Genomic DNA, 26,803 nt, shown 5'->3' on the forward strand with positions numbered 1-26,803 from the left:
GGGGCAGCACATGTCACTGTGGAGAAACAGGAATTGACGATGGAAATTACAGTGGAGGATATGAGGAAGGACAAGATTATTGCCGTATTATAAGGACTTGCATCAGGATTGACCATGTACAGTATGCCCCTGGGGGAAACCAGAAGCAACAGGTTGAAGTCATCGGTAGATTTTGTCCTAATAAATAGGAGCACAATTTGATGAACAAACATTAGAATTGTTCAAAGGTGGGATAGAGAACCTTGAAAGGTAAGGCTTTTGCTTACTATTATGCAGGGACCACACGATGACTCTTTAGTATCAACGATTTTTTTTTCAAATATTTATTTTTATTTATGCATAGAACTGGGGTGTAAGCGAGAGATGCAGGGAAGGTAGGGTTTTTGCTTACTATTATGCAGAGATACACGATGACTCTTCAGTGTCAATTAAGGGTTTTTTGTTCAAAGATTTATTTTATTTATGCATAGAACTGGGGTGTAACCGAGAGCTGCAGGGAGTGTGTGTGAGAGGATTCACCAGAGACAGAGTGGGGAGCAGAACAGGCAGATCTACTGAAATACACTGCTGAGGGGAGCAGCTTGAGTCAGGAGAGGTGGGTAGCTCCCTTTTGGGGCAGCAACCTGGCCAGGGAGTGGGAGATCTGGATGCAGTAGATGGTGATAGCTTGATAGTGCTGCGACTTTAACCCCTGCGCCATCAGGGAGGCCCTCAAGTTAAGTTTGCTGGTATTTTTCCCAAGAACACATTTCAATTCTGCTTTGCATTCTGGCCCCCCACCCACCTGCCCCCCAGAGCGTCCTCCAGTGCCGCCCTATTGAGACAGTAGCAAACAGGTGTCCCCAGAGAAAGTCTCCCGCTGGCTGGGAGTCGGCCTAGTAGCAATAGACCCGTTCACGCGAGTTTTGTCAAACAGCTGTAGCCCTGGGCAGCCTTCTTTTCTGGTTTTCTAAGCTCGTTTCCAGCTGCGAGCTTTTTGGAGACTTGCGCGTTTCAGGGGTGTTCTGTGGCGCACCCCACACCCGGGAGATGAATAATGTAGACTGCGTGAAGCGCGTCAGAGAACAGCCGGGATCGCCTCAGAGGGAACAGATTGTGTTCAGGAGCTGACAGCGGGACAAGGAGGGAAGCGTCCAGGCTCATTAGAACCTTAGCCCGCTGCGGACTACGGTTAGGGAAACCTCGCGCCTCCACACAACTCACACAGCCACCCCAACCCCAAAAGGGAATCCCCAATCCCTCCCTTGAGCTCCCAGCCCGCTTTTATACTCCGAGGCGCGCGCGCGCGCGCCCGGCGGCTCGCAGTGGACCAATGAGAGGGCGCTCTCTCCGCGGCGGCTCGGGATTGGGCGACCCGCGCCAGCGTCTCGGCCAGGTCGCGGGCGGAGCGCCCGAGGAGGGCGTGGAATAGGCGCGCCCGCTGCGCCGGCGCCCCGGGAGCGCGTGCGCGGTCTCGCGGCGGCCGCGGGGGCCGGTCTCGCGCGGTCTCGAGGTGGAGTCACAGGCGGCGGCCGCGACTGGCGGCGACTGGCGGCGGCGGAGCGGGGCCGGGGCGGGGGCGGGGACTGGGGCTTGTGAGGTGGGAGTCGGGAGTTTCTGGATTCTTCAGCTGGTATTTTAAGTGCCGCCGGGGAGCTGTCGTTTCTGCAGTGAGCAGCAGCTGCCGGGCCTGGCGGGTCGGCTGCCGCCGCGGCGCGGAGGTAAGAGGCGGCCGGGCCGGCGGCCGCTCGGTGCGGGGCGCTTCCTCAACAGGTCCCCGGACCCCCGGCGGGGGAGGGGCGCCGGGCTCGCCCCCTCCCCACACGCCGCCCGCGCCGGCCGGGGCGGGACCCGCCCGGAGCAGCGGGAGCCGCGGCGGGCCGCGGAGGGCGGGAGCCCAACCTTTGTCCCTCCGAGGAGCGCTGCCCCGAGCTGCCCGCTCCCCTTCCCGCAGCGGGGGACGCGCCTCGGCGGGGGCTCCTGCCGGCCGGAGTCGCCGTGGACGCGGCTCCGAGTCGGCTGTCCTCGCGGGCCCCGAGTTCTCGACTTCCAGGACCCCCCAATAGTCCCGGCCGGGCGCGGCGGCGAGGGGTGCGCCTCGCGGGGGGAAGGCGGGGGGTACCCGGCCCCGCTCGGCCCAGCGCTGGGCGCTCGCTCGTCCTTTGGAGAAATAAACAAACGGTTGCACTTCCTTGTGACTCAGGTTGAAGGAAAGCTCAGTCTTTGGTTTGTGATCCTTCCCGATTGCAAGGTAAATTTTGAAGCCTGTGAATCGTGGAAGCTGCATTTCAGGTGTTTTATACAGTCTTCGGTTTGAGTTACGTAACTTACTACTCAAATAATAACTCGGCTGCTGTTGAGTTGATTGAGTTACGGTGACATGAGCGGAATTCAGGGTTCGGTAGAAAGACCTCTTGGTAATTGGCGCTAAAATTAAAATCTGATCGGTGGGAGATTTTTTGGAAGCATTGTGTGCTGTGTGGGTTGTCTCGTTTAGATGGTGAGAATTTAGATTTGGAGAGGCTGAAGAACAGGGCTGCGAAGTTTTATTTTACTGTCTAAGGTGAAAGGCGTTGATATTTCTGATTTTTAGAAAGTCGTATTTTTCATGATAGTGTCCTTGTTAGTCTTTTGGATTGTACCAGAAGTTAATAACCTATTAAATTCTGCAAATGATATGTTAGTTATTGGTGTCTTTGAAGTGTAAGTATTGCTGGTAATGGAATTGTTAAATAAGCTGTTTTTGGATTGTGAACTACTAATTTTACTAGATCTTGTGGACATGGCATATTATGAGTTTTAAAAGGCTCTCTATGGTAGCAGACGGAAGCTATTAAACTAAAATGCTAAGATCATTATTAGATGAAACAAGCAAATTATTTTATTGTATTTTTAAATCAAGTAAATCTTACCCTGTACCTAAGTAACTTTTGCCTGGATAGACCTGAAGTAGACAAGGATGGATTCATTAATAATATTAACTTGTTTTAGAATGTTAAAATGGGAGAGGATGTATATTTTACCAGGTTGGTAACTGCTTATGTGCCCTTCCTGAATTATGATCTTTATTAAAAAGCTCATCAAGACATACCAAGAAATTTGTCAATTTTGTATATCACTATACAAAGATGTCCTATTTCTCTGATAATTTCTGATTTCAGGGTGTCTGGGAAAAAGTTTACCTATGTGCTTTAGAATATAGTTTTTGATCATGTACTTGTTGAGTTGGAAGCAATTGAAATGTTACATAGCCTAACCTCTTCATTTTCCTGGAAAAGCAAAGTGAGGTTTATAGAGTTAAGAAGTCCATAGTCTGGCTGCAATTAGTGGCAGAATTGGAATCAAGTGCTAAAATGCTTGTCTCCAGATTGCAAGTACAGTGCTCTTTTTATTATATTCTGCTGTTAAATAAAGAAACCAATAAGATACTCTTCTCAAATTCATATATGCAGCAGCAGGGTTTTTTTTTTTCCCCCCTTTCCTTTCTAAAATAACCACTAAGCATAGTTAATTCACTCTCCTTGAAGGATTTTTAGTTTTTCATTATTTCTAACAATGTACAATGAAAATCTTGATGTATGTCTCCTGGGGTACATGTGTGAAGGTTTCCCTAGAGTGCTGTCCATCTGCCTGGAAATGGAATTGCCGGACTTTAGATCAGTGTGCATTTTGAACTTGACTAGCTACTGCACAGTATCCTCTAAACTTGTAACAATTTGCATTCCTGCCAACATGAGTCATGGGCTTCTCATCCTTGCCCTCACTTGGAATTTTCAAATTGACATTGTCAGATTTTTAAAATTTTGATGTAGTTATATCAAAAAGATTTTATTTAACTTGTTTTAATTTACATGAAATTAACTATTTTCACTGCATAAAATGTTTTGACAAATACATAGAGCTGTATAACACCAAAATCAAAATATATGACAGTTCTTTCACCCCAAATTCCCTTTTACTTGTGGTCTATCCTTCCCATGACCATTTCTTACATTTAGCATAATACGTTTAAGATTTATCTGTGTTTTCACGTGTTCATCCATGTTGAGTGACAAATCAGCCAGTTCCATCTGTTTTAATGTTGAATGTAGTATTCCATTGTGTGGATTTATCACTGTTTATCCAGTCACCAGTTAAAGGATTGAGTTTTCAGGGTTTTTTGGTGGTTATGAATAAAACTGCTATAAATTTTGGCCTATCAGTCTTCATTTCTCTCAGGTGAGCACTTACAAGTGGAATTGTACATTAATTTTAAGTGTATGATTAACTTTATTTTTTAATTTTTTAAATTTTTATTTATTTATGCATACAAGAACTAGGCTGTGGGCCAGAGATGTGGGAGGAGAGAGGATTCACCAGAGACAGAGTGGGACAGAACAGGCAGACCTGCTGAAATACGCTGCTGAGGGGAACAGCAGGTGAGACTGGAGAGGTCTGCTGTGCCTTGTGTGAGTTAGCTCCCTGGCCATGGATTGAACTCGTGATGCAATGGTGATAGCTTGACAGCCCTGAGACTCAACCCTTTACACCACCAGGGAGGCCCCTAACTTTATTTATTTATTTATTTATTTATTTATTTATTTATTTATTTTAAAACTGTCTCTGGTAGACAGAGATGTCCTAATCCTTGGGACCTATGACTAAATAAAGTTACATGACAAACATGAATTGAAATTAAAGCATCTGGAATTAAAATTGCTGATCAACTAAGTTTAATAGGGAGATTATCCTGGATTATCCAGGTGAGCCTAATGTATCACAAGTCTTTAAAAGGAAAAGAGAGACGCAGAAGAATAGAGTCATAAAAAAAGATGTAGCAAAGGAAGTGGGGCCAGAGAGATGCAGAATTGCCAGGTTTGAGGATGAAGTAGGGATGCAATAAACTAAACAATGTGGTGGTCTCTCAAAGCTGGAAAAGGCTAGGAAATAGATTCACCTGCCTGTAGAGCCCCCAGAAAACTCAGTTCCGCCAACACCTTCATTTTACTCTAGGGAGACCAGTGTCAGATTTGTAACTTACAGACCTGTAAAATAATAAATTTGTGTTGCTTTAAGTCACTAAGTTTGTGGTAATTTGTTACAACTGTATAGGAAACTAATAAACTATAAAACTGTTTTCCAAAGAAACTAAACCACTTTATGTTCCCATCAGCATTGTATGATTGTATCACAGTGTTTCCATTACTTTACAACCTCATCAACATTTGGTATAGTCAGTCTTCTAAATTTTAGTAATTCTGATGGGTATGTAATAATAGATTATTGGAGTTTTTAATCTGCATTTTCCTCATGATTAATGATGTTGAGCACTTTTTTATGTACTTATTTACTATTTGTATATATTCTTTGGTGACTGTCTAAATCTTTTGCCTATTTAAAAACTGGACTTTCTTATTTTCATGTTTTACCAGTTCTTTATAGTCCTTCACCAGATATATCATTTGCAAAGATTTCCTCTATGGCTTGTCTTTTTCTTACTCTTAACTATATCTTTTGAGGTAGAGTATAAAATTTTGATAGTCCAAATTATGGATATTTTATGACTCACTTTCTTTATTGTATCTAAGAACTCTTTGCTTGACTCAAGGTCACAGAGACTTTTTCCTATGTTATAGTATGGTAAATTGTGTCAATTAGGCTTTTTACGCCACTAACCTCAGCGGCCATCACCTGTAACCTTGGTCGAGTTAAGGCAGAAGGCGCTTGGGAGTGTGGGCGCAGGACATTCATGCCTGACTGTGGCCACCTGGAGTATGGGTGCAGGCATGCTGTAAGTGTACACACCTGAGGCTAGAGGCCGGGAATATAGGGCAGTGCCACTCAGACAGACGTCGGCTACAAGACCAGCCGTGGGACTACAGAAGAGGGAAGACCATGAGATGATTTGAGAGGGAGAATGCCAGAGAGTGCCCAGAGAGTGTAAAGATTCATAGGGGGCTTGGAGGCTGGGTTGCTTGCCTGCCTGCCTCCCACCTGCCCTGCCTGGCCATGCCTGCTTCCTTGCATGCCAGTCGACCTGCCTGGTGTGCCTGTGTACCTGGTTACCTGACAGAGCATTAAAGCCTGAAAAATCCTCTGTGGACTCTGGGACTCTTCCTTTATTCGTCTGCCTAAATCCATAGCGGACCTGGGTGGTGCTTGCTGGCACAACAGTTTTCTTCACATGTTTCATATTTTACATTTAGACCTATGTCCCATTTTGAGTTAATTTTTGTTGTAAGAGAGGTATGGGTTGAGTTCATTTATTTATCCAATTGTTCCTTGACCATTTGTTGAAAAGACTCTTCTGAGTGTCAACTATAGACAGTTGAGTAATCACAAGTCAACTTGGTCAGAGTAGATCAAATTCAGTGAATGTATCAAATCAATTACTATGCAGTGAAACATAGTTAAACCTTTAATAGCATAGATTTGGACTGTGAGAATTCACTTATATGCAGATTTTCTTGTAAACAGACAACATAAACTCAGTGGTACCAAGAACACTATAAATGTTTTTCTCTCCTTTGTGAGTTTCTAAGTATTTTCATTTCTCTAGCTTACTTTATTGTAAGAATAAATAATGCACTTAAACATACAAAATATGTGTTAATCAACTGTTTGTTATTTGTGAGGCTTCCAGTCAGCAGTAGTATATTAGTAGTTAAATTTTGGGGAGTCAAAGTTATATATAATTTTCAACTGTGCAGGGAGTTGGGGCTCCTAATCCCCTTGTTATTCAAGGGTCAACTGTATTTTAAAAAAAAAAGTGTAAGCAGCAGCCAGGCTCTGTTTATTTTACTTAAGATGCTGCTTCATGAAAAATGTGGCTGCACAAAAAATATGTACTTTAATATTTTGAATTACGAGGTTTTTCCTTCATCAATTCAGACTATAAAAGATAGTTTTAGTTATGAAGAATAGAGTGTCAGTAACATAATCAGTTTATTTAATTTTACCTTTTTTTAAATAAACTTGAGCTCTCATGACTTGGCCATTATAACATTTTAAGCAGTTTGTTTTTCTGTCCCATATAAAGTTCTTTCTTGGGTTAATAAGTGACTCAGAAACTCTAAAGATTGAAGTTTTGAGGCTTCTGAGTTCTTGGTATTTTTGATCTTTTAAGGCAGGTGTTGACACCTTTCTGTAAAGGCCAGATGGTAAATATTTTAAGCTTTGCACACCATGTCATTTTTTTGCCTTAAATACTCACCTCTGCTATTATAGTGCAGAGACAACCAAATGAGTGTGAGTGACTGTGTTCTAATAAAACCTTATTTTAAGAAACAAGGTTTGCCTGATTTGATTTGTAGGTATACTTTGGTTTAGGCAAAAAATCTGCCAGAGATGCAAAACTAATTGTAGTAATGTAGTGGAAAGAGCCTTAGAATCAGCTGAGTTGGATAGTTAGTCTATGCTGTAATTCCCAACCAGGACCTCACTTTGCCCATCTAGAACATGTAGCTGCCTTGGAAGATGACCAAAAATTTTTAAATAAGGTATCTAAGGTACTGAGCAAAATACTATGACACATGGTAGATACTTAGTGTTTGCCCCCATCCATATACCTGCCTCGTAAGACCCACAATACTTTGTGACAAATCAACAGATGTGAAATCAAGCAGATTTGTGATTTTTACAATTTGTAGTATATCTAATTATTCCAAGTATTAGAAATTATATTTGTGTTTATAGTTATAGCTAAATTGTGCTTAGAATTACAATTTTTTGGTAGAAGTTTTAACTGTTTGACTTCACAATAGTATCAGAAATTTCACATCAAAAAATTGAGTTTGTGTTAAAATCTCATTTTTCCCCCATCTTGCTCCTGATTTTATTTATTTTTTATTTTTTAATAATAAATTTTATTTTTATATTCCCCATACAATTGCAACCCCCTTATTTTGACCCAAATCCCTCCCCTCCCGCCCCTACCCCCCATAGAGTGTCTCTGGTTCATAGTTTTTTGTTGATTTTGATTTTCACTTTCTTATAGTTATTCATTTTCCTGGTCCCTTATTTAAGTTTTCTAGATTCCTGCTATGAGTGAGACCATCCGGTATTTTTCTTTTTCTTTCTGGCTTATTTCGCTGAGCATGATCCCATCCAGCGCCATCCATGTTGCTGCAAATTGCATGTGTTTATCTGTTTTGAATGCTGAGTAATATTCCATGGTGTGTATGTACCACATCTTCTTGATCCAGTCATCTATTTTTGGGCATTTGGGTTGTTTCCAAAGCTTAGCTATTGTAAATAGTGCTGCTATAAACATAAGGGTGCAGGTGCTCTTTGGAATTGATGTTTCTGTGTCCTTTGGGTAAATACCTAGGAGTGGAATTGCTGGATCATATGGAAGCTCTATGTTTAGTAGGTCCAGAAATCTCCACACAGCTCTCCATAGTGGTTGGACCAGTTTGCACTCCCACCAACAGTGCAGAAGAGTTCCTTTTTCTCCACACCCTCGCCAACATTTGTTGTTGCTAGTTTTTTTAATATGTGCCATTCTCACTGGTGTAAGATGGTATCTCATGGTAGTTTTGATTTGCATTTCCCTGTATAATCTCATATTTTAAGAGATTAACATTGTCACTGAAAAGACTTTGATTTTACCCAAGGAGTAAGCTTTCTGTATTTTGCTTTTAAGATTGTTCATTCAAAATAATTGTCTGCCTGTTATTAGTGCACCGAACTAGGTACTCTGCTAGGTGCTTAAAGAATACCCACATTAATTTTTGTGTAATCTTTGGAATATAAATGAAACTGCAGAAAGTTGTTTTTCTTCTTTTCTGATTTCTTTCAAGATAGAACTGGATTTGAGACTTTAAACTCTCCTTTTCCCTCCGAAAAAGTTTATATTCCTTCACAGATCATAAGTAGAGATGTGCTCTATTCTAGGTGGTTATTGGAATAACCTTACCTAGTAGCAGTTAGTTGCAGGATTGGGGTTTAGAGCTCAAGTACCAAATTCATGATCTATTCAATATTTTTTTGTAGTAAACGATTGCCTTACTGTTAGCTCTCTTGTGACTGGCTTCTTGACTCCTAGAGATCTAGTTTTCTTGTCCTACATTTTTTTTCCATTTTCCCCCTAAAATTTAAATAGAAATGCCAGTCTTAGCAAATTTAATGAAGAAAACTTTATAATATTGTTCAAATACAGTTGAAACTTTGACTATAAATGTATTGTACTTAATATGAAAGAAAAGTTTTGCTAGTTTTTAGCAGATTTTAAAATTCTATTAAAAATATAATTCCATTTTACAATAACTATATTATCTGTTATGATATTGTGCATAAAGAATGGTTTTTCTTTGTTCTACAAGTAATTATCCATTTTTGCATAGTTTTGTCTGCCTCAGATTATCTAACAATACATACAGTAAATTGTAGATAAATACTGAATATTTTAATGTGAAGACTTTAAACAGAATACATAGAAATATTTTTAAAAGAAACTTGCCCTGCAAGGTCTGGAGGGCAGCAAGTATGAACTAAGGAAAAGAGGGTTAGGCTTTTAGGGGCTATAAATTATGGGAAGGTTAAGTATATGGGAGAAACTAATGAAGATCAGGGTTATTTTAGTAATATTTGTTAGGTAGACTCAAGTTGGTGAGTTGGTGCCTCCTCCATTGATAAGAGTACTCAGGATTGAGTAATCTTCCTGGTACCTTTATTAGTGGACATTTGTGTTACCTTTACGAAGGGAAATGCATGCTCTGCTTTTTAGCTCGCTCTTAATTGACTTCAGCTCAAATGACCCTTATGTCAAAGTGTCTTTTTTGGGGGTGGCATAAGATAGCCTTCAGAGCCTTATTTTGAGGATTAATTGAGATGGTGCATCAAGAATGGTTGACATTGTGCCTGGCATATATTAAACTCTCCATAAATGTTAACCTTATAGATAGATAGAATACACACTTGGTTTGTGACATTCACGTGGAATAGCAATGACTGCATCATGTTTTAGTAAATATACTTTGTATAGATTGTGGATTATCAATAATTTGATTAACTTTAGAGATTGTGGAAATTGTGGTCATAGACAAGGTTAGTGATGAATAATTGTTAATTGTATGTTAAGGTCAACTTTGTTTCTATTCTGAAAAATGATCGTGAAAGTCAGTGGAGGAAAATAATTTGTTGTCCTACTTATAAACAACTTACATATGTAGTTAGATAAAGTTGTACTCACCTTTATGTTTCCCTTTTGACTCTCAGGCTTTACTCTAGGTTTTTTTCATGAAATCATTTTCACTACACGTCTTAAAATAGACTTAACATAATTTGCAGAGTTTTATTATAGTGACTTAAACTCATTTAGGTAAAGCATTTTTAAATTTTACAAATGTTAATGTTTACATTGATATTTTGTTTAATTTTTCCCCCATTTGTGTAATGGATGTCTTTCATATATTCTTGGAGCTTATATTCCTTTCCATTTATACAAGTGTTCCAGGATGATCTTTTCTACAGGTAACTACTGTCATATTTGTGCAGTTGGAGTGCAACACTTATTAGACAGCATTGCAATTATATAGGGATTTTGCTTGTTTCTTTACTTTTCTGATTTCCATACTAGATTTTAATTGTTTCTAACCATCTTTTTCTGCCAGTGACTATGTAAGTATTTGTACCAAGTGGTTACCTAAGTTGTTGAAAGTGTAGTGTAGTAACCTTTTAACTATAGGATGTGTTATACAATAATTTTCAAGGTTGACCTTTTGTTTTCATTTCTTGTTGCATAGTATATCCCTTATGTTTTCCTGCCCACTAAGACTGGTCAAAATCAGAACATTGCTCAGCCCCTCTGTCCGCAGTACTATAGTACTGAAAGTTCAGTGTTTCTAAACTTGATGACATTTGTGTCCTCATCAATCTCTTTTCAGAATCTTTTTTTCCTATTCTGGTCATGTAACCCTAGTTCTGGTACTAAAAATACTCTTTATTATCTCTGCTTTGGTCTAATTTATAGATAGTAATAGATACAAATAGTGTTAATTTTGCATAGTGTTTTTGTTCTGGTAGGGCTGACATGGTTATTTGGTATTTCTTCAGTGATCAGGCAAGCTGTTATTTCTCTTTTTTTAATGGTTAGTTTTTTTGAATATTTTAGATAATTCTTACATCATTTTTCATCTTTGCACAATGTGTGCATTTTCATTTTGGTTATATTCCCCATACAATTGTATCCCCCCACCCCTTATTTTGACTCTAGTTCTTCCTCTTCCCACTCCCCTCCTTGTGTGTCTCTGGTTTATAGTTGCTTGTTGATTTTGATTATTACTTTGTATTGATTAGTCTTTTTCCTGGTCTCTTATTTAGGTTTTCTAAATTCCTGCAATGAGTGAGACCATCCAGTATTTTTCTTTTTCTTTCTGACTTATTTCGCTGAGCATGATCCCTTCTAGCTCTTAATGGCCAGTTTTTAAATTGCATACTAAGAAGCCATCTAGGTAGAGGTAATCATCTACCAATTTTCTGACCTTTGGAGCATTTTTTTTTCTAGTAAGCTATAAAGCACTTGAGGTGATAAGTTGAAATCTCTTATGATGCATTTTCAGAGACCTGAAACTTCTGACACATGTGTTTCAGGGAAAGTAATTGACTAAATGATTAACACCCCAGATTAAAGGTAATAGAGAAAGTCTATATGGAATACACAAAGAATAGGCATCTATAGATCAGAGTAATAGCCATATGTGTTTGATAGCTATGATTCTTTTAAGAGTTTATCATTGTAAGTTATTAATTTGTTGCCCTCAAATAAAAAGCAGCCTGTTTCTTCACCACAAAATGGGTTTATTTGAAAATAACAATAAGAGAGTTTGGTATGTGCACATATGTCTTTTATTAAACAAAAGCCTGAGCCAGCATATAGATTTCAGAGGGGCTTTGGAACCAAAGAGTTCGTTGGTGGAAACTGGGAGTTTGATATGTGGGTGATTATTTGTTCAGTTATAACATCCTCTCATTGGCTGAGCTGTTGCTTGGCAAAGAGCAAACTCTTATTTTCACTGGGGCTGGAAAAGCAACATCTCTTCCCACAGAAGATGAGAGACTTGGTGGGTCCTGTAGTTTACAGTTTGTGTGTAAGTAGTAAAATTCATATGATTTCCTGCTAACTTGGCTGAGTATTTAGAAACTGAGCAATAGTTGCCATGCTATCTCAATCTGGTGCTATATTAGGCTTGTAGTATACTAACCTAATAGCATATTCAATTGTATTAAAATTCGTTTTATGAAACAGTCAGTTGAGATAAGATGAATTTTCTCTAATAGCTTAAAGGTAATAGGATGATGTAACTGTGAAATTTATTTTTAAATGGAAGCGTGTATCACTATTTCATTTTACAGGGATATAACTAATATGGCATTATAGATCCATACAAGGTTTACTGATCTGGGTTGCGTCTTTAAATTCCTGTTCCGTTTCTTCTAGCTCTGTGACTTAACCTACTCTCTTCTTGAAAAAGGAGATAACTGACCTGCTTACCGTTCAGGGCAACTGTAGAGATCAAATGAGATAATGTGCTTGAATTCACTATAGAAATTCCAAGGTTTTACACATTTCAAGGTATTAATATGTAAATAGTTTACAGATTTTCATTTCTACCGTGTCCTCTTTGGTTTGCCTGTCTAGCACTTAATAGCCTACCAAAATTCTCACATTAAATGCAATATTCCTAAGTCAGAATTAACATTTCACCCTCCTTTCCCTTCCAGAGAGAGAAACAAAGTTTCCTATTTTAAGGTGCATTAATTTTCCCAGGTTCCATTGTCATGTTCAATTTTAAAATTATATTTGGCTCTTGGTCTCCTTATCCTGCTAAATCATCCTAATAACCATTGTTTGGAAGTATCCTTTGTCATTCTTTCTGCTAATTCCTTTATCTTACCATGCATAAAGTATTAAAACACTGTGTCTATTGACTGCTCTACTTAACATTTCTCTTAGTCAACTCTGGTTACAGTGTAGAGTAGGTGTAACTTTCTAAAACACCATTTTAAAAAAAACAGACAAACTCAGAAACCCATTGTCTCCTGTTGCTTGCAGGAGCAATTCAAACAATTTAGTGTAGCATTCAGAGTCAACTCTGGCTTTATCTTCTATCTCTTACACTGGCTCTGTTCCTTATCAGTTCTCTAAATAGGCATATTATATATATTCTGGACTGGAAGCACTATACTGAGAGGCCATATTGCAAGTATCCAACCTGTTTAAAAATCCATTTCTAGCCATTTTGAAAATGTTGTAAATTACCTTTTGTCCTAGTGTCTTTTTCAAAAACTTTACTAACCTTTTGGATGCATTTAATCTTTTATTACAAAATTGTTGAAGGTGATAATGGGACAGTTCAAGTAACAAACCATCTGATATCTTTGATACTGTTTGGCTTTTAACCAATTCCTATCTTGAGTGTGTGGTCTTGAATATCTCTGAAGACCTTCAGCTTTGTGTTTGATATAAGCAAATGGAGAATTTTTCTACTGATTTAAAAAAAAATATATATATATATGTATAATGAGCTTAGTTATCTGGTTAAAAATTTTGATGGAGTTTTCTTGTTCCCCTAAATCATCTTTATATTGCAAGGTACTACTGTACCAGTTATTGTTACTACTGTAATAGTATTATCCAGATTTAAAAGAATATGGTAAATGATAATTCAGCATACATTCTCATGGGTCCCTGAGAATAAATATTTAAGGCCAAAGTTAAATTTTAGGCATAAAGAAGCAAGAAGAAGCTAGTAGGTATTTGGATCTACAAATGTGTTGTTCATAGAATTTCATTGTTTAAAAGATAATTTCTATGGATACGTGAAGAAAAATCATAGAAGAGTATTTTTCAGAAAACTGATTTGCTAATCTTAAATATCAATAGAGGTTTTTTTCTTTCTCTTTCTTTTAGTATTGGATGGGAGTAGAAGTTATGCAAGAATTAAGAGGTTCTATTCTGAAGTCAGACACACTTTGTGTGAATCTTGGCCCTGCCTTTTAGATTTATGACCTTGGGAAGTACCTAGCCTCTTCATACGTGTAAATTGATACTAACTTTGAGGAGTTGGAAGGATTGAATGAAGTAATAGATGTGAAATTCTTGGCATTCTGCTGGCAAGTAGTGCTATTGCTTTATTTCTACTATTAGCCACTATCACTGCTTACTGAAACCATTTTAATAATAGTTCTGTTTTTGCCTCTGTAAAATACCATGCTAACATGTTGCAAGGATTCTAATATAATGGACCTGGAACCATATACACAAAAGTACCTGTTACAACTCTTGAATGTTTATTCTGAGGTGATTTTTGGGCAAAATAGTTTGCTTCTTTTAACCTGTCTTCTCATTTGTCACTGGAGATAACAGTAATACTTGTAGAAGATTGTGTGAGAATTTACTATTAAGTGCCCAGCATTGTGCACAGCATGTGGAGAGTCAGTAAATAATTTTAGTTATGACCATTAAATGTTTTACCTATAATGGTGTTATAGGACAGGGAGAGGGGCAGCCCAAACCCCGTAAACCTGCCTATACTAAATGGGTTCTGCCATCCGCCGCATCAACACAAAACATATGACACTTTAATGGGAAGGAACTTTAATAAAAACTAGGAAACAATACAGGTAAGGCAAAGAGTCTAGTTTCTAAATGAAGCACCCAAAGTTACCCATCCCCTCGTGGGTAAAACTCCATCCATATGGGGTCGGCCCAGAGCAAGGCCCCAAAGCCTGCCACAAGTCTAAAACATCTTCCAGTGGGGACCCACAGAAAAGGGTCACAAACAACCGGACAAGCCCGGAAGGAAAAGAGCAAAATCAACATCCAGATAAAAGCTGCCATTGTCACCTCCCCCCGGGTCTCACCCACATCTGTGTCACCCAGTCCACGACCAAAAGACAAGCGCAGTTTCTTCACATGTCTCTAGGCTCCATGCACCTCCTCCAGGTCTCTTTCTGGCTCCATCCTGCTTCCTTCCTCAGTCTCTTCTGCAGCTTCTCCTCTTCCTGCTCAGCTCCACCCTTCCTTGGGTGGGGCAGGGAACCTGGAACCTCCCCCTTTCCTGGGGACCACCCTGTTACAATGGGAGCTACCTGGTGGCACAGGGGTTAAAGACAGAGCTATCAAGCTATGGCCAGCCACTGCAGCACAAGTTCCATCCCCAGCCAAGGAGCTACCTACCCACGTGACCAGCAAATCTCTCCTGTCTCACCTGCTGCTCCCCTCAGCAGTGTATTTCAGTAGATCCGCATGTTCTGTTCCCCACTCTGTCTCTGGTGAATCCTCTCACTGCCCCCCACCTCTGGCCTACACCCCAGCTCTATATGCATAAATAAATAAATAAATAAATAAATAAATAAATAAATAAAATCTTTAAAAAAAACTTTTGCCTATACAGTTGTTTAGTCTTTCCTTGATTGGGCCACACTTAATCTAACTATTTTATATGCGTGTTTTGCCTCTAGCCAGATTTGTAAGCATTTGATGATGGGGAATGTACGGTTTGTTGGAATACATTACTAAAATTGTGTTTGCTTTCCCACCAGGTCCCTGTAATCAATAGTTTATTTGGCAGTAGTTTTTATTCTGCTTACTCTGTTGCTGTTGTGTTGGTGATCATTCCCTTAATGAATGTATGGGTTTATTGATGTCTGCCTTTAAGTATTTGTATAACCCTAGCCAAGTAACTTGTATTTTCTGGACTGACCTTTGTCATTTGAAAAACAAGAGGAATCCATTATATCAAAGTTTGTTTTGTTATTTAAATATTTAAATCAGCAGAACATTTTTTTTTCCCCCTTTAGCCGAGGATAAAAGTGACTTATATTTTCATTCACTGCCAAGGTAACCCTTGAAATCCTTATCTAAATGAAAAATAATGGGTTAGATGTTATTTACGGATATCTCTGTCTTGGTATTTATTAATTATCTGGAAATCCATAGTACTTGAAAAAGAGTTGAAACACAATAAGCAAAAATGCCTGTTAAGGTTAGGAAGGAAAGTTGACTATTTAAAGTTTCATTTTGAGCATGAGAGAGTTATTACATACTATTGAATGAGTGAATACCTCAACTTTTAGTAAATGTTCCAGTGTTTGTTTCAACTCAGTTTTTATCAACTTTGGCATAATTGACATTTTGGACTGGATAATCCTTGATGTAGTGAACTGTCCTTTGTGTATTTAGCAGCATCCCTAGCCTCTACCAAGTAGATGGCCAATAGCACTCCTTGTCTCGGTTGTGACAATAAAAATTACATTCAGCCATTGTCAAAATTCTCCCTGTGGAGATGGGTGGAAGGCAAAATCTCCCTTTGTTGAGAACCACTGAAATCCAACAGTGTTTGTGAAGAATCAAGGTGATATTTGGAGGTAAATCTTTGATTCGCTTTTGTAAATGAATATTTTAGGATATATATATTTAGCAAGTTATAAATGCATTATTTTTCTAGTTATTTTTTTCCATGTTGTCTTACTTTTGTCTCAAGGCAATTGTATGGCTTCTTATGGGGTGAGAATAGGAAATCTTACAAACTAAATTTCTAAAGATATGTTTTATGTGCAGTTTTTGTCAGAAAGGTTCAAAGATGCTAAATCTCTGAAAGTTAACATCTGAGAAAGATGCATGTTCTAATTAATGAAATTGCCTCATTGATGTCTACTTGAATTGCACATCAGAATTCATGCTTTTTCTGTCTTTGAGGGTAGATGATTTATGTGGCTTTAGGTGATAATGTATGTTATTCCTATTCCTGTTTGAACTCTTACTTTGAAGAATTTTTCACTTAAAGGAATTTTGCCTCCCTTTACAAATTTTCCTGGCACAATACTTTCAAGATAGTCAGTTTTAAAGCCACAAGGAAAACAATGGCTTCTATGGAATGCAGTTATCTGGGTAAATAAATGTACTTCTATCTGAAACCTAAACCTTAAACTAGGTAGAATTTTTTAAATGCTCTATTGTTTCATTAGAATGTTCCATTAAAAAGTCAACCCAGGATAGATCTCACATGACCTGAGGGGCAGTGTCTCATCTGAGCTCAGCCTGAGGGATGGTGCCTCCCAGGAGCCCACATCAGTGAGTGGTGGAGTCTCTCGTGAGCTTACCCACTGCAGTGAGGACCATGGCACAGCCTTTGCTGCTGTGATCATGCTGCCTTCTTTGAATCCTCCTCCCTTTGTGTTGCATGAGCATGGGATGAGGAGGTTGCATGTGTATGAAATTGGAAAGGGTGCTGGAAGCTTACAGAGACTAGATAGTCAAAGTGACTAGATAGTCAAAGCAAATACATTGCACTGTTTATAAAAGTTTCTGTATGAGAAACTTCAATCTGCAATGGATTATTCAGCATGAAAATTAAATGTCTCAGAAAGCATTTCCTAGCAGTATGGTATACAATGGATTGTAGCAGAGATTTGGGCAATAAAATTATTCAAGAGAGGCCAATTAGAAAGCATCAGAGCATTCACAGCATTTTTGCCAGAAGTGGATTCCATCTCAACAACTTTCCTTGATCATCCATCCATAAGTGCAATTCTTCATCTGTTCAAGTTTTACATCTTCAGGCTCCACCTCTAATCCTGCTTTTTTTGCTGTTTTCCCCACCTCTGCAGTGACTTCCTTCTCTTAGGTCTTGAGTCCCTTATCATCATGAGGGATAGAGTCTGCTTCCTCCAAACCTCTAATGCTGTGACCTCATCCCATGAATCCTGCATGTTCTCCATTGCACCTAGACAAGTGAATGGTTTCCAGGAGGTTTCCAATTAACTTTGTTCAGCTCTGGCATGTATTTCTTTTTAAATCTTTTATTTTTTTTTAAAGATTTATTTATGCATACAAGAGCTGGGGTCCAGGCCAGAGGGATGTGTGTGTGTGTGTGTGTGTGTGAGAGAGAGAGACAGACAGACAGACAGACAGACAGAGGATTCACCAGAGACAGAGTGGGGAGCAGAACAGGCAGACTGAATGAAATACACTGCTGAGGGGAGCAGCAGGCGAGACAGGAGAGGTCTGCTGTGCCATGTGGGTAGCTCCCTGGCCGGCCGGCTGGAAATTGAACTCATGCAGCAGAGGCTGTGGACAGCTTCACAGCGTTGTGCTTATTAACCCCTTGTGCCACCAGGGAGGCCATGGCATGTATTTCTTAAATAATACTTGTTCCATGAGCTGCAGAAGGGATATTGTGACAGCAGGCATGAAAGTATTTATCTCTTTGTACTTCTCCATCAGAACTATGGGGTAACCAGTTACATTGTCAGTGAGAGGTGGTATTTTTGAAATACCAAGTATTTTTCACTTTTATATCAAGTATCAAGTATGTTTCACTTTTGACTGGTGTTTGCTTAGTTTTATTTATAGCTAAGTTCCTTCTCTGTAAAGGTGATGTGTGGCCCATTCATTGTTGGAAACTGACTTATGTGGTCTTGAGTTTAACACTTATTGAGTTAAATAGGTTTTTTGTGTGTGATATCAGTATATTGTTTATGTACTACACAGTGGTCTTTTTAAGAATTTGGTTTTGTTGAGATATAATTTATGTGTAATAGGTACAATTTTAAGTGTATAATTTGAAAATTTTATTCTTTTAAAATCAGCTCAAAACTCACTAATTTTGAGTGTTCAATTTGATGAATTTCACAGTGACTTTATTGACTTTATTGAGGTATAATTTACATTCTGTAAAGTTCATGCATATACTGCTTGAGTTTCAGTAAATTTTTATCATTGTGTAGACATCATTGAAATCTTTTGTTACACTTCCATCACCTAAAAAATTCCTTTTTTTCCTTTTTTTGCTAGTCTCTGTACCCATCCCCAAATCTAGGAAACCACCCTATTGCCTTCTCTAACAGCTCTAATGTTGCCCTTTCTAGAAATTTCGTATAAATAAGATCGTACAATGTGTACTTTATGCCTTATGGCATTGTTTTTGAGGCATCCATGCTGTTACATGTATCAATACATTTTTTATTACTGAATAGCATTTCATATTTTATTCATCAGCTGGATTTGGGTTGTGCCCAATTTTAAGCTATTCTTAATTGGGTTTTTTATGACTATTCAATTGAAATCTGTGATTTTTACGAATAAAATTTTTAGTTCTCAAGTGTGGAATTTCTCAGTTATATGGTCAGTGTATGATTAGCTTTTTTAAAAAATTGTCAAACTAACTTTAAATTCTCACCAGCATTGTATAAGGGTTTTAGTTTCTCCACATTGTTTCTAGTGCTTAGTATTGTTAGTCTTTTTAACTTTAGTTCATTTATTGTGTTTGTAATGATATTTCACTTTTAAAAAAAAATTTTTTCCTTTATTGTAAGATTTTTTTTATTATTTTGCAGAGAACTGAGGGCTAGAGGTACAGGGGTGAGAGGATTCACCAGAGACAGTGGGGAGCAGAACAGGCAGATCTACTGAAAAACACTGCTAAGGGGAGCAGCGGGTGAGGAAGTAGAGGTCTGCTGTGCCATGTGGGTTATCTCCCTAGCCAGGAATCAAACTCAGGCCCTCTCAGTGGGCTGCTGGGGTGGTAGTTCTGAGTCTTAACCTCTAGGCCACCAGGTAGACCCAGTATTTCATTGTATTCATAGTTGTACTGTCATCATCACAATTTGAGTACATTTTCATCATTCCCCCAAAGAAACCTGCATTCCTTAGCCATAATTCCTCCACTCTCCCATTTCTAGCCCTTGACAACTACTGATCTACTTTCTGTGTCTATAGATTTGCCTTTCTGGAAATTTCATTAATGGGATTAGTGACTGGCTTCTTTCACTTCTGTTATAAAGGTTCATCTATATTGTAGCATGTATCAGTATTTCATTTATTTTTTATTGCCTTATATTTCATTATGGATATATACACTTTATATATCTATCAGTTGGTGGATATTTGGATTTTACCTACTTTTTGGTTATTATGAATAATGCTGCTGCACTCTTTTGTGCAGGTGTTTTTTTGTTTGTTTGTTTTTTTAGATTTATTTTATTTATTTATACAAGCACTGGGTACAGTCAGAAGTGCGGGAGGGTGAAAGAATTCACGAGAGCCAGAGCAGGGAGCAGAGTAGCAGTAGGACCGAAGTACACTGCTGAGGGGAGCAGCGAGCGGCAGGAGAGGTCTGTGTGCCATGTGAGACCCTCTTCTGGTGGCCAGGGAGCAGCCGGGAATCGAACCAGCGCTGCAGAGGCTGTGGGCAGCTTCGCAACCCAGCGCTCAACCGCTGCGCCACCGGGAGGCCCTGTGCAGGTGTTTTTTTATTGACTTATCTTTTAATTTCTCTTGGGTGTATACCTAGAAGTGGATAATTACTAAGGCATAGGGCTAATTCCATGTTTGGTCTATTGAGGAATTTCTAGACTGTTTCCAATGACTGCATCCTTTAACATCACCAACAGCAATCTATGAGGATTCCAGTTTCTCCTCACCTCTTTAGTACTTGTAATTTGAATTCTAATCATCTTCATAAATGTGAAGTAGTGTACATGGGGCCTCCCTGGTGGCCTAGTGTTAAGTCTCAGCATTATCACCACTGTGGCCTAAGTTCAATCCCCAACCAGGGACTAACCTACATATGGTGCAGCAGACCTCTACTGCCTTGCCCGCTGCTCCCCCTTAGCAGTTTATTTCAGTAAATCTGCCTGTTCTGCTCCCCACTCTGTCTCTGGTGAATCCTCTCAGCCCCCTACCCCTACACCTCTGTCTTACACCTCAGTTCTTCTATGCAAAAAATAATTTAAAAATATTGAAAATAATTATAAAGTAGTATATATTGTGGTTTCAATTTGCATTTCTTTGGTGGCTAATATGTTGAATACCTTTTCATGTACTTATTGATCATTTAAATATCTTTTGAGAACTATTGAGGCCCTCTTCTGTTTTAAAATGAAATTATTGTATTTTTATTATAGAATTGTAGGCAATTATTTTATATTCTACATACAAGACCCCCAACAGATATGTGATTTGCATAAGTTTTCTCCCATTTTGTGGGTTATCTTTTTTACTTTTTTGATGATGTCCTTTGAGGCACAGTATTTCTTAATTTTAATACCTCATCTGTTTTCCTTTTGATGTCATGTTTTAAGAAACTATTGGCTAGTCCATGGTTATACATGTCTGTTTTCTTCTATGAGTTTTAAAGTTTTAGCTAATTTTGAGGAAATTTTTGTATTTGTTATGAAGGAAGTGCCCAACCTTACTCCTTTGCATATGAATATCTATTATCCCAGTATTGATTTTAGAGCAGGAATATCGGCATCTGGAATCCACAGAGACTGTGTGGAACTGAGAAAGGGCTGTCCCCAGAGCCAGAGGTGAGCCAAAAAGCCCCCGCAAGCCAGGCCCTGTCTGGCTGCCATTCAGAGCCCAGAGGGGGATCCAGCCACTGCCAGGCAGACCGTGGGCACAGAGAAGTGCCCTCCTGCCTCGTCATTTTATTTTATTTTATTTTATTTTTTTAAAGATTTATTTGTTTATTTAAGCACTGGGTACAGTCAGAAGTGCGGGAGGGTGAGAGAATTCACCAGAGCCAGAGCGGGGAATAGAACAGGCAGACTGACGAAATACACTGCTGAGAGGAGCAGCGGGCACAGCAGGAGAGGTCTGTGTGCCATGTGGGACCCTCGCTGGTGGCCGGGAATCCAACCAGCACTGCTGGGCAGCTTCTCAGTCTAGTGTTCAACCACTGTGCCACCAGGGGAGGCCCGTGACTTGCCATTTTTAAAACAGGGATCTCTGTTTCTGGAACCTACCTAGACTGTGTGGTACTGGGAAAGGGCTGTCTCCACAGCCAGAGGTGAGCTGAAAAGCCCCTACAAGCCAGGCCCTGCCTGGCAGAGAGTCGGAACCCAGAGGGGTATCCAGTGATTTGGAGCCCAGCAGGCGATCCAGCCACTGCCAGGGCAGTCTGTGGGACCTCAAGACCCACCTCTGGAATTAAACAAATACAGAAGGAGGAGATTTTCTGGGATAGCGACCGTAAACATATCCATAGTACCACTGCCTTACTGGACTTCTGGCATAACAGTATTAGACTTAATTGGACCAGTTTCAGACATCCCAGAAAGAGCACACTAGAGAGATGCTGGCCAGTACCAGCCACGCAGTGTCCCAACGCAAAGGACAAATTAGAAAACAAGCAGCAGGGAGAAGAAAAATTATAAGCAACCAAATATGTACCCAGGAAAAAGACACATCACAAAAAGACAGTCAAACACCAGACTGCACTAACAGTGACTAAGAGGAACTTATGAGTCTTCCTGCTAGAGAATTTAAAGTCACCATGATTAAAAAACTGAAAGAAGTCAAAAATGATAAGGGAAAAATAATCAACGATATGGGAAAAATAATGACCAGAAGAATGAAACTGAGTCCTAAAGAGGGAAGTGAAAGAAATGCAGGAGAGTGGGCCTCCCCTGTGGCGCAGCGGTTGAGCGCTGGGTTGTGAAGCTGCCCGCGGCCTCAGCGGCACCAGTTCGATCCCCAGCTGCTCCCTGGCCACCTGAGGAGGGTCCCACATGGCAGGCAGACCTCTCCTGCCGCCCGCTGCTCCCCTCAGCAGTGTACTTCGGTCCTTCTGCCTGCTCTGCTCCCCGCTCTGGCTCTGGTGAATTCTCTCACCCTCCCCCGCTTCTGACTGTACCCAGTGCTTGTATAAACAAACAAATTAAATAAATAAATAATACATGCCTCTTAAAAAAAAAAAAGAAAAAGAAATGCAGGAGATCAAAGGATTAATGGAGGAGCTAAAGAACTCTGGGAAAAGCAATGAAATCAGAATAGATGAAATGAATGAATAAGTACTCTCAAAGACGCAGAAATAAAAAGAACTAAAACAGAACAGGAAAGAGAAGTATGAAGGAAAAAGAGTGAAGAAAGACTTCAGGAACTATCTGACTCCATGAGGAAAGGAATATAAGAGTTATAGGAATCCCAGAAGGAGAGGAGAGAGACATTGGAACAGAGAAAATATTCAAAGAAATAATTGAAGAGAACTTCCCAAACATGAAGAAGGAGCTGAAAATAGACATACAAGAAGCAAGCACACCACCAAACTTCCACAATGAAAGGAAAAATACAGCAAGACACATAATAGTAAAACTCCCAGAATCCAAGACAAGGAAAAAATAATGACTCTGACAGAGGGAAGAAACAGATAACATACAAAAGAAAACCAATCAGGCTCTCTCTCAGGAGAGAGTGGAGGGCATAGTCAACAAGCTCCAAGACAACAGATGCCAACCAAGAATACTCTATCCTGCAAAGCTTTCCTTCCTCAATGAAGAAAGAATAAGGACCATCCCATGCAAACAGAAACTCTGGAATTTCATTATGACTAAACCCCCACTCCAAAAAATACTACAAGGAGTCCTAAAGCCAGAACTAACAGAGGGGTGAATAAGAACGAAAAAGACCAAAAAAAAAAAAAAATTAAAAAAATAAAAACAGAGAAAAGACAAACAAAATGGCAAATACAGATGCTAGCATATCAGTATTAACTCTAAATGTAAATGGACTGAACTCTTCAATAAAAAGACACAGAGTCGCAGGCTGGATTAAGAAACAAAACCCAACCTTTTGCTGTCTCCAGGAAAAAATTTAACTACAAAAGATAAAAATAGACGGAAAGTAAAAGGATGGAAAACAATCCTACAAGCATATGGACCAAAAAAGAAGGCAGGAACAGCTATGCTTATATCAGATAAAACACATTTCAAACTCAAAAAGGTAAAAAGAGACCCAGATGGTCACAACATTATCAAAATGGCCATCCTACCAAAAGCAATTTACAGATTCAATGCTATTCCAGTAAAAATTTCAGTGACATTTTTCAAAGGAATAGAACAAATATCCATGAAATTCATGTGGCGCCACCAAAAACCCCAAATAGCCAAAGCTCCCCTGAAAAAAAAAAAGGGGGGAATGGACAAGTTTGCACTCCCACCAGCAGTGCAGGAGCGTTTTTTCCACATCCTCACCACTCTCAGACTTCAGACTATACTACAAAGCCATAATCATCAAAACTGCTTGGTATTGGAACAAGAACAGACACTGACCAATGAAACTGAATAGAAAATCCAGAAATAAACCCAGATTTACAGTCAACTAATCTTTGACAAAGGAGCAAAGAATATGCAATAGAGCAATGAAAGTTTATTCAATAAATGGTGCTGGGAAACTGGGTTGCTACATGCAAAAGAATGAAGCTTGACTACTACCTCACACCATGCACAAAAACCAACTCAAAATGGATTAAAGAACTAGACATAGAAGACCTAAAACCATAAAATATATAGAAGGAAATATAGGTGAAACACTACATGACATATACCTCAGTAACATCTTTAAAGACACATCACCCAAAGCAGTGATAGTGAAGACAGATAAACAGCTGGGACTACATCAAATTAAAGAGCTTCTGTACAGCAAGAGAGACAGTAACCAAAACAAAGAGACACCCCATGGATTGGGAGAAAATTTTTACACACAACACTAATGATAAAGGACTGATCACAAAAATCTACAAAGAGCTGATGACTCAAAAACAAAATAAATAATCCAGTCAAAAAATGGGCAAAAGAGCTAAAAAGAAGCTACTCCAAAGAGGAAATGCAAATGGCCAATAGGCATATTAAAAAATGTTCGACATCACTTGTAATCAGGGAAATGCAAATCAAAACTACCATGAGATACCATCTCACACCATGAGAATGGCACATATTAAAAAAACTAGCAACAACAAATGTTGGTGAGGATGTGGAGAAAACTCCTGCACTGCTGGTGGGAGTGCAAACTGGTCCAACCACTATGGAGAGTAGTGTGGCGATTCCTTAACCTACTAAAGATGGAGCTTCCATATGATCCAGCAATTCCACTCCTAGGTATTTACCCAAAGGACACAAACATTAATTCAAAGGGCACCTGCACCCTTGTGTTTATAGCGGCACTATTTACAATAGGTAAGCTATGGAAACAACCCAAATGTCCAAAAATAGATGACTGGATCAAGAAGATGTGGTACATATACACAATGGAATACTACTCAGCAATCAGAAAAGATAAACTCATGCCATTTGCAGAACCTGGATAGAGCTGGAAGGGATCATGCTCAGCGAAATAAGCCAGAAAGAAAAAGAAAAATACCGGATGGTCTCACTCATAGCAGGAATTTAGAAAACCTAAATAAGGGACCAGGAAAAAGACTAATTATAATAAAGTAAAAATCAAAATCAACAAAGCAACTATAAACCAGAGACACAATGGCGGGGGGGAGCGGAGGAGGGAGTAGGATCAAAACAAGGGGATGGGAATTGTATGGGGACTATAAGCAAGATGAAAATGCATACATTGGGCCTCCCCGGTGGCGCAGCGGTTGAGACCTCTCCTGCCGCCGGCTGCTCCCCTCAGCAGTGTGCTTCGGTCCTTCTGCCTGCTCTGCTCCCCACCCTCTCTCTGGTGAATTCTCTCACCCTCCCGCGCTTCTGACTGTACCCAGTGCTTGTATAAATAAATAAATCTTTAAAAAAAAAAAAAAAAGAAAAAAGAAAATGCATACATTGTGCAAAAATGAAATATGATGTAACAAATATAAAATGAAAAAATAAAAAAATAATTTCCTAGTATTTATTGAAGAATTTATCATTAATATGTCTTGATACTCTTGTTGAAAATCAATTAGTTGTAAATGTGAAGGTTTATTTCAAGGCTTTAGTACTGTCCCATTAATTTCTCTCCTTAAAAACAATGATATGAGAAAAATAATCAACGATCAGAAGAATGAAATTGAGTCCCTAAAGGGGAAGCAAAGAAACGCAGGAGATCAAAGAATTAATGGAGGAACTAAAGAACTCTGGGAAAAGCAATGAAAGCAGAATAGATGAAATGGAAGAACGAATAAGTACTCTTGAAGACACAGAAATAAAAAGAACCAAAACAGAAAAGGAAAGAGAAGTACGAAAGAAAAAGACCAAAGAAAGACTTCGGGAACTATCTGACTCCATGAGGAAAGGAAATATAAGAGTTATAGGAATACCAGAAGGAGAGGAGAGAGTTGTAGGAACAGAGAAAATATTCAAAGAGATAATTGAAGAGAACTTCCCAAGTGTGAAGAAGGAGCTGAAAATTGATATACAAGAAGCAAGAAGAACACCAAACTCCACGACGAAAGGAAAAATACAGCAAGACACATAATAGTAAAGCTCCCAAGAATCCAGGACAAGGAAAAAATAATGAAGCTGACAAGAGGGAAGAAACAGATAACATTCAAAGGAAAACCAATCAGGCTGACATCAGACTTCTCTGAAGAAACACTGAGGGCAAGGAGAGAGTGGAGGGACATACTCAACAGACTCCAAGAAAACAGATGCCAACCAAGAATACTCTATCCCGCAAAGCTCTCCTTCCTCTATGAAGAAAGAATAAGGACCTTCCCAGACAAACAGAAACTCTGGAATTTCATTACGACTAAACCCCCACTCCAAAAAATACTACAAGGAATCCTAAAGCCAGAAACCTCAGAGGGATGAATAACAATGAAAGAAGGCCAAAAAAAAAAAGTTATTAAAGGAATAAATAAATAAAATCAAAGGAAAGGCAAACACAATGGCAAATACAGATGCTAACATATCAATATTAACTCTAAATGTAAATGGACTAAACTCTTCAATAAAAAGACACAGAGTTGCAGCCTGGATTAAGAACAAACCCAACCTTTTACTGTCTCCACGAACAATTTAGCTACAAAAGATAAAAATAGACTCAAAGTTAAGGATGGAAAACAATCCTACAAGCAAATGGACCAAAAAAGAAAGCAGGAACAGCTATACTTATATCAGATAAAACAGA

The 26,803-nt window shown here is 39.2% G+C and overlaps 1 protein-coding gene across 4 annotated transcripts in view; it reads left to right on the forward strand.

Moving 5' to 3' along the window:
- Positions 1-1,591: 1,591 nt before the first annotated feature.
- PALS1 (protein associated with LIN7 1, MAGUK p55 family member) overlaps positions 1,592-26,803 on the forward strand; it is an 86,551-nt gene continuing 61,339 nt past the window's right edge. For 2 of the 4 annotated variants that reach the window (XM_037503532.2, XM_054691166.1), the window contains exon 1: positions 1,592-1,700. The gene's annotated coding sequence lies outside the window, so the exon portion shown is untranslated. The other 2 variants (XM_054691162.1, XM_054691163.1) reach the window with 2 other exon arrangements.

The sequence above is a fragment of the Talpa occidentalis genome, unplaced genomic scaffold (genome assembly GCF_014898055.3).
Source record: "Talpa occidentalis isolate TD23 unplaced genomic scaffold, MPIMG_talOcc4v2.1 talOcc4.11, whole genome shotgun sequence".
NCBI classification, from domain to species: Eukaryota; Metazoa; Chordata; class Mammalia; order Eulipotyphla; family Talpidae; genus Talpa; species Talpa occidentalis.